Below are 15,960 nucleotides of genomic sequence, written 5' to 3' on the forward strand. Positions count from 1 at the left end.
TGATCGAGTTCCATTTAACAAGAGTTAGAAATGACTCATTTCTTCTGATGCATGTTCACATCGGCATGACAATGAGGGACAGTGGCACTGATACAGCTATTTATTGGATTAATTGCAGGTGAATCAGATTACTGGATAGCAGGGAACTGAATAAGAGTCTCAGGAAAGGCTGAATATATAAATTCAATAGCTTATTTCTCCCCACACCTGTGGTCCTTCCTTTAAATAAAGAAAACGGTGTGCAATGTGCCTAGGCCCAACTGTTAATGCTAGTCTCTGAAGCCCACCACTAATAATAACCATGCCAAGAGAGTACATAATAGTCAGAACAATGCATCTACATGACAAGTTTTTTCTTATAAAGAAAAGCTTAACCAAGATAATGATTTGGTTATGACTTGATTCTACTCTACATTTTTAGCTGTGCATTCTTAGTCCTTGTAAGATGTGGTTTTTGCACATGGTTGCATAAATAAAACAGCAGACTGTGACATTGCATGCCAATATATCTAATGGCAAGACCAAGTCATTAGAATATACATTAAATTTTCTTTCCTGTTTTGTTTCTAAAGCTACATCATAGACACTAAGGGAAGTGGATTCAAACCCTGAAGGAAAAACCACCAGGATACTTTTCAAAGAAATTCAGGAGCTACATAAATATTGCACTAACATGTTGCAAGAACAGTATCACCAAACGGTCCATACTGCTAAATATAATTTTCCTGTAGAATGGAGGATTGTATCAACGGTGGAAATGGTGCAAAAAAAGTTAGAAAACTGAGAAGAGGAACAATATCAGTCTCTTATTGTTATAGATGTTTGCCCACTTGGCAAGAAGTGCTTACACATGTAGCACCAGCATCAGCACATATAGTCCTAACACAATAAAATGAAACAAAGCTCTACATTTAAGTTGGTGGATTGAAAGGTTTACTCGCCAAAACCAGAATTAAGGGTTATATTTACCCTAGAACAATAATTGATATCACTGATACCTAAAACAGAACAGGGAGCTACAATCAATATATTAGGTGAGGTACTGGGAATGTCAACAACAACTGCAGGAAAATCACAACATCCTAAATCCTAAAATAAAGTCTTGTAGGTAACAGACTGGTTTAATTGTTTTTGTAATGTTCACATCTACACATTAATCTAAATCCCAAATCAATTAAAAAGGAAGACCTTTTAGTTCAATTTTAAAAGCTCTCAATTTAACCAAAAAAAAAAAAAAAAAAAAAAGTTTTCACTTTATTTTCCCGTCTGTGTATCTAAAAGCACTTAATAAGAAGCTTGAAAATAAACACTTTTCCATACTAATAACTTTTCATTTATTTTTCCCTATGAAAAGAACTGATATTAACATGGGTGCTCTGGTTATAATGATTTGTTTGGGTACTAACATTGATTCCTGAGCAGCTCCAAAATTAAGGTCAGATAGCCGTTCCCTCTAAAAGAAGATACTGATGGTGCTAGATAGAAAAATCTATTTTCGAAAAATGCTGGCTAATTAGCATAAATCCTTCTAAAAACAGATGTGTAGATTTCTCTAATAGATATTTCCAATTTGGGAGATATTAACAATATTAAAGAAATGAAGGTTACTTATTTGTAACCAGAGTTCTTCAAGATGGCTCTGCATATTCCCACTTATGGGGTACTGCGCCACCTATTGGTGTTTAACGGTAGAACATTCTTCAAGCAGTGTCAGAGTGCTCACATTCTTACACCTCCCCCCAGCATCTCCGAACATTTTAGGGTGAGGCTATATAAGAGGGTCCAGAGGCCTCTACCACCTCAATTCCTTAAATCACCAATCCAGAGACACATAACAAGAGGACTCTGAGAAAGAGGGGAAGGTGGGAGGGAAGTGTGAATATGCAGCGCCATCTCAAAGAACTCTGGTTACAAGTAGTGATTTTCATTTCTTCTTTGAGTGACTCTGCATACTCCCACTTATGGGTAGTTTGATCAGCAATGCTGAAAATAATATGGAGGAGGGAACAGTCCTAATTGAATAGAGACTAAAACACGGCTTTACTAAATCTAGCATCAGCCCTGGAAGCCAAATCACAAGCATAATATTTACTAAAGAGTGTACAAAACTCCAGGTTGCAGCCCTGCATATTTCTGAAACAAGGACTTGCTTAAGACACTGCCACAGCTCTGGTGGAACAAGTCCATACCATTGTAGGTAAGGGAACTCCTGAAAATGTATAACATTCAACAATATTTTGTTTAATCCATCTAGAAATAATCTGGGGAGATATGGTATAACCCACGACTGTTAGCACAAAACATGAATAATCTACATGATTTTTGAAAACTTTTAGTCCTACTTAAGAACATGCAAGAACACTTCTTGCATCCAAAGTACACCTCTACCCGGATATAATGTGAAATGATATAACACGAATTCGGATATAACACGATAAAGCAGCGCTGGGGGCGGGGGGGCTGCGCACTCCAGCAGACCAAAGCAAGTTCGATATAACGCGGTTTCACCTATAACGCGGTAAGATTTTTTGGCTCCCAAGGACAGTGTTATATCGGGGTAGAAGTGTATATAAAACAGATTCCCCCTTATTAGTAAGCAGCTTTGAGAAAAAGACTGGCAAATTAACTATCTGACTGATATGAAATTCAGAAACTACTTTTGGCAAAGACCTGGGATCAGGCCTAAGAACCACCTTATCTTTATGAAAAGACATAATTGGAGGATCAGCTATCAAGGCATTTAATTCACTCACCCTTCTGACTGATGTTATGGCAATAATGAATGTGGTTGTAAGAGATAAATAATAGTCAGCCAACGGTTCAAAAGGTTGTTTCATGAGTGTAAATAAGACGGAGTTAAGATCCCAAGGAGGGACAGGATTTCTAAAAGGGGGATACATATTAGCTAACTTCATAAACTTCTTACCCATGTTACGCACAAACAGCGATCTGCCATCAACCAAAATACGGTAAGCTGAAAGAACTGCCAAATGAACTTTCAAATATGAGTTAGATAACACCTCAGTTTTTTTGTGCATGAAATATTCTAAAGTACAAGGTATGGAAGCTGAGACAGGACAATCAGATTTTCCCTGCATCCACGCCACAAATCTGGACCATTTCAAACATCATCATCAGCTGGTAGACAGCTTTCTAGAACTAAGAGGTACATTCTACACTGAAGAGGAACATGACAGTTCAAGAGTAATCAGTCAAAATCCGACTGCCCAAGACATGAGGTAAAGGGACTGAGGATCTGGATGAAGAAATATTGCCCTAGTTGCTGAGATGGAAAATCTGGAGACAGAGGGGAACATATCAATACACTGGCGGACAGTTGAAGCAGATTCATAAACCACTGCTGATGCAGGCAAACCAGGGCAATGAGAATTATCTTTGATCCAGAGAGTGGTAAGGAAGATGTATCAGGACAGATCAATGGAAAGGGGAGAAAAAGTATACAGATAGTGGCTTCTCCAGTCCAGAAGGAAAGCATCCAAGATGGATTAACTGTCCCTTCCTGCTCTTCAGCAAAAGACATGACATTTAGTGTTGAACCTTAGAGCAAACAGGTTGACATCTTATTGAGTCCAACTGGAAAAGATGCTCTGAATCCATTTATCCTTCAGGGGTCATTAGTGCATTTGAGAACTGTCCCTGGTGAGATGATCTGCAATCACTTATTTTCTCCTGCTAAATGCCACCAAATAAGTGTCATGGAGAATACCCCAGTCCCATAAACTGATTGCTTCCGCATGGAGCTGACCAGAGAAAGCACCCCCATTTGTTGACACAATACAGACTCGATGAATTATCTGCTACCATTTGCACAACAACCCTTCCGTGTAAATGAGAGCGAAACAATCTGAGGGCCAGATGAATGGCTCTTAACCCCAACATGCCAGACAGGCTTTGCTGGTATCGAGTCCAATATGGAGACTATGAATAAAATTCTCAGAGTGGGACAGAGATTCTATTTTTTCACATTTAGAACCAGTCCAGGTCTGAAAAAAAAAAAAAAAAAGGAGGTGGTTGTAAAAGTAGTGTGGCCTACTAGAGCCTCACAAATAGCAGCATTCAGCCACCAATAGTCCAAATACGGGTAAATACAAATAGCCTGCTTTCACAAATAAGCTGCTACCACAGAGAGACACTTTGCAAAAAAAAATTTAATGCTGTGGACAGGCCAAATGGAAGCACCTCGTACTGGAAATGGCATCCTGCCATCATGAAATGAAGGTACTTTCAATGACCATGTTGAACAGAGATATGAAAATACACGCCCTTTAAATTGAGAGCTGCGAACTAATCCATAGTTGAAAATGAAGGGATTATAGAGACAGAGTTAATTTACGAGACTGTGTGTCGCTCTGTACCTCAGGGGAACACTCAGCACCCCCACATTCATCCTAAATGATTGTGTGGTATCCAAAGTTTGTCATGTTGGGTGTCTTCGGAAGGCTCATGATGCACTGAGCATGGATGTTATAGTAATTGTTACAGTAATGTAACAGGTTATAATTTCGTGTATGTAGTTATGGAGGCTGAAAATGTATCCTCATGGCTTAGAACAGTGTCTCTCAAACCTTTTTACTGGTGACCCCTTTCACATAGCAAGCCTCTGAGTGAGACCCCCCTTATAAATTAAAAACACTTTTTTATATATTTAACACCATTATAAATGCTGGAGGAAAAACAGGTTTTGGGGTGGAAGTTGACAGCTTGTGACCACCCCCCCCCCCATGTAATAACTTCACAACCCCAAGGGGTCCCAACCCCCAGTTTGAGAACCCCTGGCTTAGAACAAGCCCAGACAAAAATTCTCCAGGAGCAGAGGGGCAATTCACACCTCATCAGGGCATGGATGGGACAAACCCAGCCCAGCCTCACAGGAACAAAGGGCGCTGGCCTATGCAGCAACAAAAGAATCTGTTAGACTCTCCAGGGAGTCATCCCCCTATCTTTGGTCAGTTTGGAACTGGGATGGAGGTAATGCTCACCTGACTCAGAAGGGAGGGAGAGGGCACAAAGCCAAGAGGAAAGAAAGAACATGATAAAAGGGAGAGACGTTGGCCATGCTTGCTCTCTCTCTTCCACCTACATCTACAGACACCACACCAAGCGACTGAAGCGCTGATCAAAGGGGAGAGCCTGGCTGAAGAGCAACCAGCCAGCCTGTGGTGAGAAGCATCTAGGTTTATAAGGACACTGAAAGTGTTAAGATCAGCTTAGAATGCGTTTTGCTTTAATTTCATTTGACCAAATCTGATTTATGTTTGATTTATAATCACTTAAAATCTATCTTTATAGTTAATAAATCTGTTTGTTTATTCTACCTGAAGCAGTGCATTTGGTTTGAAGTGTGACAGAGACTCCCCTTGGGATAACAAGCTTGGTGCATATCAATTTCTTTGTTAAATTGACGAACTCATATAAGCTTGCAGTGTCTAGCGGGCATAACTGGACACTGTAAAACAGAGGTTCCTATGGTTGTGTCTGGGATTGGAGATATTGGCTAGTGTCATTCGGTTGCACAATCCAAGGAGCAGCTTACATGCCACCAGCTGTACGTGAACAGCCCAGGAGTGGGGGTTCTCACAGCAGAGCAGGCTAAGGCTGGCTCCCAGAGTCAAGAATTGGAGTGACCTAGCAGATCACCAGTCCAGATTAACACCAGAGTGGAACATCACAGACCGAAACTTGCAAATGTACTTGTTCATGTTTCTTAAATCTAAAATTGGATGAAACTCCCCCATTCTTTTTCTGCTCCAGAAAGTATCTTGAATAAAGCTCCTTGTCCCTCAGAAGTCTGGATATCTCCTTGATTGCCTCTATCTGTGCACTTCTGAAAGAACAGTCTCATGAGATGGTTCCCAGAAAAGAGAAAGATAGGGGTAACTGAAAGGGGGTAATTTCTCAAACAGAATGGCATAGCCCTTCTCTGTAATTTCTAAGACCCATTTGTCCAACATAAGAAGATTCTATTTGCTGACAAAATGTGATCGCCTGTCTCTAAACAGAGGAAGGGGAGGGTCCTCGCTGACTGGTTCAACTCAATTCTCACATCAACTCTGAGGCCTGGTGTTCAACGAAGACAACAGGAAAGGAGCAGATTGCTTAGATTTAGGCCTCAATTTAAAAGACCTCTTTTTGAGCTGGCTCTGGAAGGACATAGCCTACTATTGCTGTTGTTGACATTTTTGATTTGGTGAGAAATAAGCCAAGGGAGATTACAAATAATACTGTCTCTGAAAATGGAAAGTAGGAGGTCTCTTCCTAGAAGAAATCAAGCCCAAGAGCGAGCCATCAATCCTGTCTCCTTCAGCTTTTTTCAGAAGCTCATCTGTCTTTTCACTGAAAATATCTCCCCTTCCACCTTAATTCTAGTATCCAGAGCCAGAGTAGAGGGAAGCTAAGCATGTTTCCTCAGTAACTGCAGAAGCCAATGTTCTATCAGAAGAGTCCGAGGCATCAAATGAAGCCCTGAGAGCATGCTTTGCCATATTCTGACTCTCCACTATGATTGCAATTGCCAATCTTCTTTTGTCATCTGGAAAAACCTGCACAAACAATGACATCTTTTCCTGCAGGTGGAATTGATAGAGGGCCATAACTGCTTGGTAAATTGCGATCCTAATAGCAAGAAAGGAAGAAGAGAATACCTTTCTTCCTAGGGAATCAGTCTTTTTCCCTTCCCTATCAGCAGGAGTGAAATGTGCTTGTCTAGAATTCAAACAGCCACCACCAGAAGCAAATTAGGTACAAGGTATGTGTGAAAATATGAAAACCCTTCCAAAGGCATCTGAAATAATCTGTCTCCTAGACTTGCAGGACAGTTTTAGCAGGCTGCAGTAGACCATCAAGGATTGGAACAACATCCTACTCTTGGAGGTAGCCCTAAGAATGTCAAACACCGGATGGGAAGTTCTCTCCACAGATACTGAAGGTAAGTTCACTGTGGATACCATCTGATCTAGCAGGTCATGAAACCATAGAGCACCCTCAGAAGGGGAAGAGACAAAAGCCATTCCGACATGCTTGTCTGGTGACAAATCAGGATCGTAGTCTGTGTCCACACACTCTTGTTCAAAAAGAGGAGATATCTCCTCATCATCTTCTTCAGATAGAGTATCAGGCACCATTGTCTGAGATGCAGATAGATCCAGTGGAATCGGATTCAAGGATTTCTCTGCTGCCAGTCCCTCTAAAGATGAAGCATCACCTCTCTATCCATACCTACAACAACCGAAAAATTACTGTAGTAGCCCTGTATAAAGCTATGGAGCCCAGGATTGCCAATTTCCCCAGAAACTGGGATTCTGGAACATACCTGTAGGACGGGGACCCAAACTAGGCATGAACGAGGAGGAAACAAGTTTCTTTATTTATCCTCTAGCCTCCTCTGGATATGGATCAGGCCTCAGATTCGCAATGGAACACACTGGAGACAGCAAAGGAGGGCAGAAAGAAATAGAGAGAAAGCTCTTTGAGATGATCCTATAGGAGTCTTAGGAGGAGGAGGTATAGACAGATCAAGAGAAAGCATAATAATCTTCCCTGCTCTCCATTTTTCCAATGAAAGTGCCACAGACCTCGGAACAGACAAAACAAGACTGTTTATCAAGGTCTTCTGTTTCTCATTTAGATCCGAGGAACGTTCAGACGTCAAATGGTGCACATAAAGCACCAAAGTAAAAATCCTCTTCAGATCAGAAGATGGACCGGAACTGGAGCAGGGGTTGAGCCTGGAGCCAAAGACTTAGATGGTAAAGGATCTGGTGAAATACTCAAATCCTTGAAACTGAAACTGGAACCAGCCTTGATTTTTGGAGCCATAGAGGCCCTGTCAGAATTGAATGGTTCTGACATGTGAAATCCAACTCTTAACAGTGGCTATCTTTTCCCAGTATTCTTCTTTGGAACTGACACAGCCAGAGCCAACAGCATGGCTCTCGATTCTGTCACAGGTGGTCTTCCCATCTCCATTAATGGTACCTTTCAAAGACCTGACTGCTTGAGAAGCAGGACCCGGAGCTGGACCTGATGAAGGTTCCAATTGGAACCTTTAAACTGCTCCACCTTGCTGGAAGAACTCAAAGGAACTGAAAATGGCCTCTTAGACATTGGATCCGACGAATGCCTGGATCCAGAGGTTTTAGCCTCATGTACACCTCCTTAAGGAGAAGAACCTGCAAACTGTTCTGCCACTCCTTGCAAGCTCTGGGCATGGAAGTCCAGCAGATGGAACACCCTAAAGGAGAGTGGCCCTCTCCCAAGCACTTGAGGCATGTAATGAGGTTCTCCAACACTAGGAAGACAGCCAGGCATAAAGCACATCTCTTGAAACCCCAGTTTCTTTTTTTGATTTGGTTCCACCATAATCTGGAACTGAGCTACTAACTTAATTATCTATACTTATCACTAAACTATAAACTATGTTAAACAATTAACAGAACACAAAGAATGGATTTATTTGGTGCTGGTCCTGCTTTGAGCAGGGAGTTGGACTAGATGACCTACTGAGATCCCATCCAACCCTAATCTTCTATGATTCCATAAAGTGGAAAAAAAACAGATCTGAATGGACCAGAGAGGTTCACTTCCATCTTTGGCACATGGTCAGAAGGATGTTAGGCAATAGAGGGCTCTGTACCCCTTTACATAACTTTCCCTCAGAATGTTCAGAGACACTGAGTGGAGAGATGGTAGGGGGCATGAGAGTGCTCTAACTGGACACTGCTTGGAGAAGGTTCTATTCTTAGGCACCACTAGGCAGTGTAATACCCCACAAGTGGGAATATGCATAGACAGTCAAAAAAGAAAGGGAGATTTATGGTTTCAGCTAAATTAACAGTGTCCCCAAACAAAAGACAACCCCCTCTCTGATAGGTAAGAAAGTACTACCAATAACTTGAATCAGTAAACAAACAAAAAAACAGATGTTAGGCTATTAGCTTTCTTTAGCACAGTACGTTGGGGATAACGTCAACTATTAAATTAGCTAAATTATACGAAAAATTATTTCTAAGATATAAAGAAACCTAGTATTAAAATTAATACTTTAGCTGTTTCTCCAGCCACCAATGGACAAAGATAAGTCCATAAGTAGCAACTCTACTCAAGGCAGTAAAAAGGATTAAACTATGATTATATAGGCACAGGAGTTTTTCCTGAACTGGATTTATTTCTTCCATCCCACTGCTTTCAGACAGAAGTCCGCTGGCAGAAGGACTCATCATTTTCTGCAAACAATCCATGTTCTGCAGCAACATCTCTAAAATTATGAAGCATGGGAAAGGGACATTTTACCCCGCAAGTCTGTCCACTCCACACTTCAGGATCTGGACACCATTAACTATAATCTTAGCTCAGATAGTATCAAATATTCAAGGACTAGATTGGAATACCCTTACTCACACAGTATTATCTTACTGTACAAGCAGTCCCAATGACCTCAATGAGCCTCCTCATGGTGTAAAGTTCTATATTCAAAACGAAGAAAGGTATCATTCTTGTCTTTATTAATACATAGCACTAAAGCTCAGCTACTGAGTCAGCAGCTTTGTTTTAACTATTGAAAAGCAAGCTTTTCTAGTACACACACTATCAGGGGCACATGGCATTTTTGTTATATTTACAGCTGATGCTGAAAAGCAAGATCCCCTCAGACATACTAATTACATAATTAAAAAAAAATACTTCATTTTATACACAAAGCAAGTCACACCACACAACGAAGCTAAATGTTATCTCATGTGTTGTACTCCATTTCATTCCATACTAACTGCATCCAATACACAGGGATTGGCTAAAAGAACCTACACTTTGTGTAGGCTGAAAACATGTAAATCCAAATTAACTGAAGCCATCATGAGTAATTTGTTAGTTTATTCTCCACACTACCAACCCTAAAATCTCCTTTATAAATAAAAAATGTAAGGTTTTTTTTTCTAGTTTGAAAACATTTCACTATGTGCCTTGCCCAATCCTCTATAGATGTTCTATGCCTATCACAGTCCAGTCATCAGATGCAGCTTCAAAAACAAATGCCAGTTGGCTTCACTCCATTCCACCAATTGAATGGAAAGTTTTCCTAAATGCAAATAAGTATCTTGCCATGTTTAGGATTAGATCATGGGCCAAACCAATTATTTTTATGTTTAACATACGAGAGTCAAAGTCAAAGAAAACAATTGGAAGGTGAAACAAGGAGAAAACAGGGTTACTCACCGTGGAGTAGTAACTGTTGCCTTTTCTGTGTGCAGCTCCCCCAGCAGAGCTGGGTAGTTTCCTGGAGATGCCAAGAGAGGTTAGCTAGCCCTGCCCCTCATTGTATGACATCACAACCTTACACATTCAAAAGAACTGGTCCTCTCTCATCCCTAGCCTTCAGAATGTCTTGAATGAAAAAGATACTAAAGAAGCTCGTACAACAGTGGTGGCAAAGAGGGAGGAGCGATATATGTCCTAATTAAACCTGTATTTAAATAGGAAAAATGGGGTCTCAGTGAGTAACCCTGTTTTTTGCTTTCCCAGAAGAGCTGCTTAGAGCTACCATAGTAGTACTTAGGCTGTGGAAATGGGAAGCTAGGGAGGAACACAACTGAACAGCAGTGAAAGATGTCTTAACCCTTTAGCACTTGAGAGCATGATAAGTAGACTGTACTGGAAAATTCTGATTTATAGCACCATGAGATTACATAAAAAAGGAAATTAAGTTATTTATAATCCCTAACAATGTTACAAAGACCCCATGAGCATAATAGGAGATTGGGTATGTAGAAATGTTATGTACACAAATATTGTGTGAGGATAACCATCACACAAAATGTTATATTTCTGCAACCAGGGTATAAACCACACACCACTGAAGATTTTGACTAACTATTCAGGACCCTAACTCACCAGCACTACAGAGATACTAAATCCCTCAGGATTTTTCACTCCGCCACAATACTCCTGTGCTAGATGGGGTGAAAGCTGTCCAGACCACCTCCTTCCATCTTCTAACTGGCCTGGAGTAGAACTCACAAGTCACCCCAGTCCATCAAAGTCAGATCAGTAACTTTTTTTGCCCCTCTTACAGTAAAAGACTAAGAAATATGAATAGTCAAAGAGCATTTCTGAAACACTAACTTTACCAGATACGAAGAACATTTCAGAGGGAGAATGTAGCACACACTTGTTTAGGCCAATGATTCATAAAATCCACTATTCTGCCTCTAACATTGGCCTATATCTGGCACTTCAGACGAAGAACGGAAAATCCCTCCCTCCTGCAAAAAAGTATGTTTCAGACAAAGGAGAAAGAAAGATGCCTTCCTGTACCCATAGCAATCTGCTTACAGCCTGAAGCCACTTACTTTTATCTCAGCTAGTATAAGTTCAAATGGTGGCAATTAATGTATCTACCTCCTTTTTAAACACAGCAACAGTAATCAACTCTGACCTCCTGCAGTCACACATTCTACATGGCAAATACGATGTGCATTAAGCAGCAGTTAATTTCCTTTTATTTATTTTATATTTACCTGTCAGTAATTTTTTCAAACACCATCTGCTTATGTAGGAGACAGATTGTGCAGTAATATGGTAGGCACTTAAAATGGAGTAGCCAGTATTTTGTTTTTACTTAGGAAGGGATTTCAAACACGCCTAAGTGATTTAAATCAGGTGAAAGTCAATGGGACCCATGCTCCTAAGTCATGGAAGGTGCCTTTCAAAATTCCATTCTTAAAACTATAAGCAAAGGAATTACCTAGTTTTAGAAAAGCAAGTTTAGGAAAGTGAGATTATTATAGGACCTAACCCATTAAATCCTAAGACCACTAACTAGGTGAGGCACCCTCTTAGGCCCTTCAGAACAGCAGATACCAAACTCACAAATCAACTGATGCTCCAAGCTACATGTTGGCATCAGTGGACTTTTTTTTTTTTTTTTTTTTTTTTTAAATACCCTGTAGTTGAAAGACAGGTGCTACTACAGTCGTTAAAGGATAACAAGGGATAAAATAAGACAAAAAGTGATAAAGTAATCAGACATGAAAAAAAGGCCACGGACTCTGAGCCTATGAAATCAGAGGAACACTTAATACACCTGATTATCCTGGGTGTTAAGAGTATAGTTTGAAGTCACTGGGGTGCTTCTATTAACTTGACATTGAGAAAAATAAAACCAGAAACAGAACTAGACAAAAAACTCACAGCAAATTAAGATTACTGAAAATGGGTCAAAACAGTTTTCTCACAGAAAACAGTTCAAAACACAAAACCCATTTCTAGAAAGAAATGACTTGCAATAACTATAAAAACAGTTTTTTAAGAAACATCTTTTAAACAAGCTAGGATGTTGGTATAATAGACAGTTTCACCCATCAACAAGTGAAAAGGAATTATGTGTTAATAGGGTCTATGGTAACTCATTCTCATAGGACAGCTACTGGGGAAGAGTACTCCTAAAGTCAGGGAACCAAGAACAGGAATCAATCCTAAACACTTGCAATGCGAGAGGAAAGTCTTATCTGTCCAGTCGAATAAAATATTAGTTTAAAAAACAAGACAAGTGAATTTATTAAGCCCTAAACCAATTTTTCTTTGTAAAAACAGTTAAGCAGAACTGCTTACACGTGTTATTTTAAAGATGTCAGTCCTCAAGATAACTACTATTTTTGCACAACAAAGAATTAAAAGTTCATAGTAAGAAAAATTTCTCACATGTAAAACCTGGCAATTGTATATGAAAATAAAGGGTAATTATAACAGGCAATTCTGACCTTCTGTTACAGAGCCTATGACATTTTTATCTGGATGGATGATTTATAATTTTTATAATTAGTTTTCCATTTTTTACCTTTATTTAATCTAAAAACTTACTTCCTTACACAATTAGACCTTTTCTTTTTTTTAAACACTGATAGTTAGAAATATGACTGATTGAATTATATTAATTAAATTTAAGAAAGCATGGCTCAAATTACTTAGCAATACAATAAAAACATAAGAATGGCCATTCTGAGTCAGATCAATGGTCCATCTAGCCCAGTATCCTGCCTTCCGACCGTGGCCAATGCCAGATGCTTCGGAAGGAATGAACAGAACATGTAATCATCAAGTGATCCATACCCAATAGAAAAGGTAATTGGAATGTAGAAACAAAGTGTATTTGCTTAATGTAGACCCAGAACAAAGGGAACACATTTGTAAAACAATAGAAATACTAGTGTAGATTAAGGATTGAAGATACTAATACCTTCACAAGATTGTAAAATTGTAAATAGGCACAATATGAAAAGTGTGTCAACTACAAAGTAAATACCTATAATAGACCCCTAATGTACCACAGAGAGATGTTAATAGAATACCATAACCTAGGTGTGTCCACCAGGCAAACGAGTAATTATTTCTGGTACGTTTGCTAGAGTCACACTTGAGGGTCAAAATTAAATCTTAGTCAAAGTTGTTGGAGAAATTAAATGGCAATTTCTGTTGAAATAAAACAGACCTTCAGGTTTGCTTTGAGACAACTTTTGTCTGTCTCCAAACAAGCTGAACCCCTAAAATCACCAGGTACCATAAAAAGAACAGGAGTACTTGTGGCACCTTAGAGACTAACAAATTTATTAGAGAATAAGCTTTCGTGGGCTACAACCCACTTCTTCGGATGCATAAATTTGTTAGTCTCTAAGGTGCCACAAGTACTCCTGTTCTTTTTGAGGATACAGACTAACACGGCTGCTACCCAGGTACCATAGGTCCTCATTAGAAGATATCTGGTAAGAAGTAAATCAATCAATATAAGGTTCTTGGTGAAGTCTTCGAGTTTTCTGAGTTAGGTACTATCAGCCTAAAGTGCCCCTTTTCTCATTTTTGCAGCTTAAAAGCCAATAGACCAAAGATAGATTTCTAACAGTAATACTGTAATCTAACTGACAGACTTTCCTTTTGTACCTACCTAAAGTTCAGATACTACCTACAGTTCTGAGCATAGAGCTACGGGTTAAATTTTATGACATATCCAAGTTAAAATAGTTATAAGGTTTAATTGCAGTTAATGTTACTGTTTAAAAGTTGTATTAAAGTGGTTTAGTATTAGTATCTTGACACGTCCAAGTTTGAAACCTGAAAATGACTTATAGCCTCAGTGACTACAGGCTTTCCAACATATTTAACAATGTGATCGATAATGTTATTTAAAAAAAAAAAAAAAACACAACAACAACAATGAACTCAATGCAATTATGACTGAATGAACTTTTCACTGTTCTTGGCAGTTAGCCTAATGTAAGAGTCTTCCTGCACAAAATCCAGATGCAGAATTGCAAGGAGAACATGGGCCAGAAGAGACAGCATCAATACTATCTAGTGTGCAGAGTGGTATGTTGCCTCAGCTATTCAGATCATTCTCCTCCCTAAAGGAATCAGACCCTAAAGATGTTACATCTCCAAATTCTGTTGTCTGGTTTTTGTTTTGGGTTCCTTTTTGGTAGGACCTGTTATTCACATAAAATATCCTAGTATATAAGAATGCTTATGATGTAAAAAGAGGCATAGAAATGAAAGCTTATTATTATTTATTAACTTTATGTGCATTCTGGTATACTGCAATACTCTTCATGTCTTTTTCTTCTGGGAACAGATAAATGTATTTTGACATGAAACTAAAACTAAAATGATTCCTGTATTTCTATCAGTCTTGTTCCTTCCCCAGAAGCCTGGATCACATTTAGGATACTACTGCACAGCATCAATCACTCAGTTTTTATAAAGCTATTAATTAGAGTGAAGGGGAGAATTATATGGGCTATTTAGATAAAGGAAGGGCTGATTTTGGAGGGCAGACTTCAAGAGCTCTAAGTTAAGCCTTGAAAAGAGATGATTGAGAATTGTCTTAATCATATTTTTAAAAAGACTCAGTGGGATCATACAAGGATCTAGGGATAAAATCTGTTCACATGACAAGGCAAAGGTGTCACCTGAGGTCAACTAACGGAAAAAAGACTTAAATGAAATGTCAAAAGCAGTCTCTTCATAAGGGTCATCAATATGTGAAATAGGCTGCCAAAAGAGAGAGAGAGCATGAAGGAATTTGAGACTTGACAGATGTATAGAATAAACTAGTTATATTTACGGAGTTGTAAAATTCAGACACTGTGATGCAGAGAAATCTGGGATATTTGATTTCTGAGGCCACCAATTGTTTATATATGCACATTTTAAAAACGTATATATTAATAAACAATGCAACTTGTTAAACCAGAACAGGAAAAGGCAAAGCTTCCAAAAATATTGCAACAAACAGTAATTTAAAATTTCACTGGTAGACCAGGCCTCATCTGATTTGAAAGAGGCAAAAAAGCAAATATCTGCTAAGAAGAAAATCTCCCAGCAGGAACTTACAGTTATTGCCTGTGACAGAATGCAGGGCATTAACAGGTGAGTCTGCGCTCTGATCATTCTGACACAAATTATCTTCCCCTCAGAGGGCTGATTGGGGCATCAAAATGTACTTAGTTAATCAGGATAGCAGGCTGGGTGAGCTAAAGGATTAATTAGCCGCTCAACTGAGGACTGATAAAAAGGCACAGGAAGGAAGTGTAAGGGAAAGAGCAGGGCTAGCTGAGCCCAGAGTCAGAGAGCCTTCATTCCTCATAGGCCCAGGGAGAAGCACTGAGGATACCAGGGCCTCTGTACATATAGGGTTATCATATTTAGTGCCTCGGAAAGGAGGACACTTTAAAGGGGCCCCAATCCCGCCCCCAGCCCCGCCCCCGCCCCAACCCCGCCCCCTCCCCAAAGTCTCCGCCCCCTCCCCTGCTTCCCGCGAACATTTGAGTCGCGGAAAGCCTGAAGCAGGTAAGGGGGGCGGGTGTGTGTTTGGGGGGGGGGAGGCGCGGCCCACCCCCGGCACCGCAGGTCCCCAGCCCGTCCCCCGAGCCCCCGGCCCGGCCCGGCACCGCCGGC

The 15,960-nt window shown here is 39.9% G+C and overlaps 1 protein-coding gene across 2 annotated transcripts in view; it reads right to left on the bottom strand.

Annotated features, from left to right (window-relative positions):
- PSME4 (proteasome activator subunit 4) overlaps positions 1 to 15,960 on the bottom strand; it is a 214,173-nt gene that overhangs the window by 107,937 nt on the left and 90,276 nt on the right. The gene's annotated exons all lie outside the window — the stretch shown is intronic.

The sequence above is a fragment of the Trachemys scripta genome, chromosome 3 (assembly GCF_013100865.1).
Source record: "Trachemys scripta elegans isolate TJP31775 chromosome 3, CAS_Tse_1.0, whole genome shotgun sequence".
In the NCBI taxonomy this organism is placed as follows: Eukaryota; Metazoa; Chordata; order Testudines; family Emydidae; genus Trachemys; species Trachemys scripta.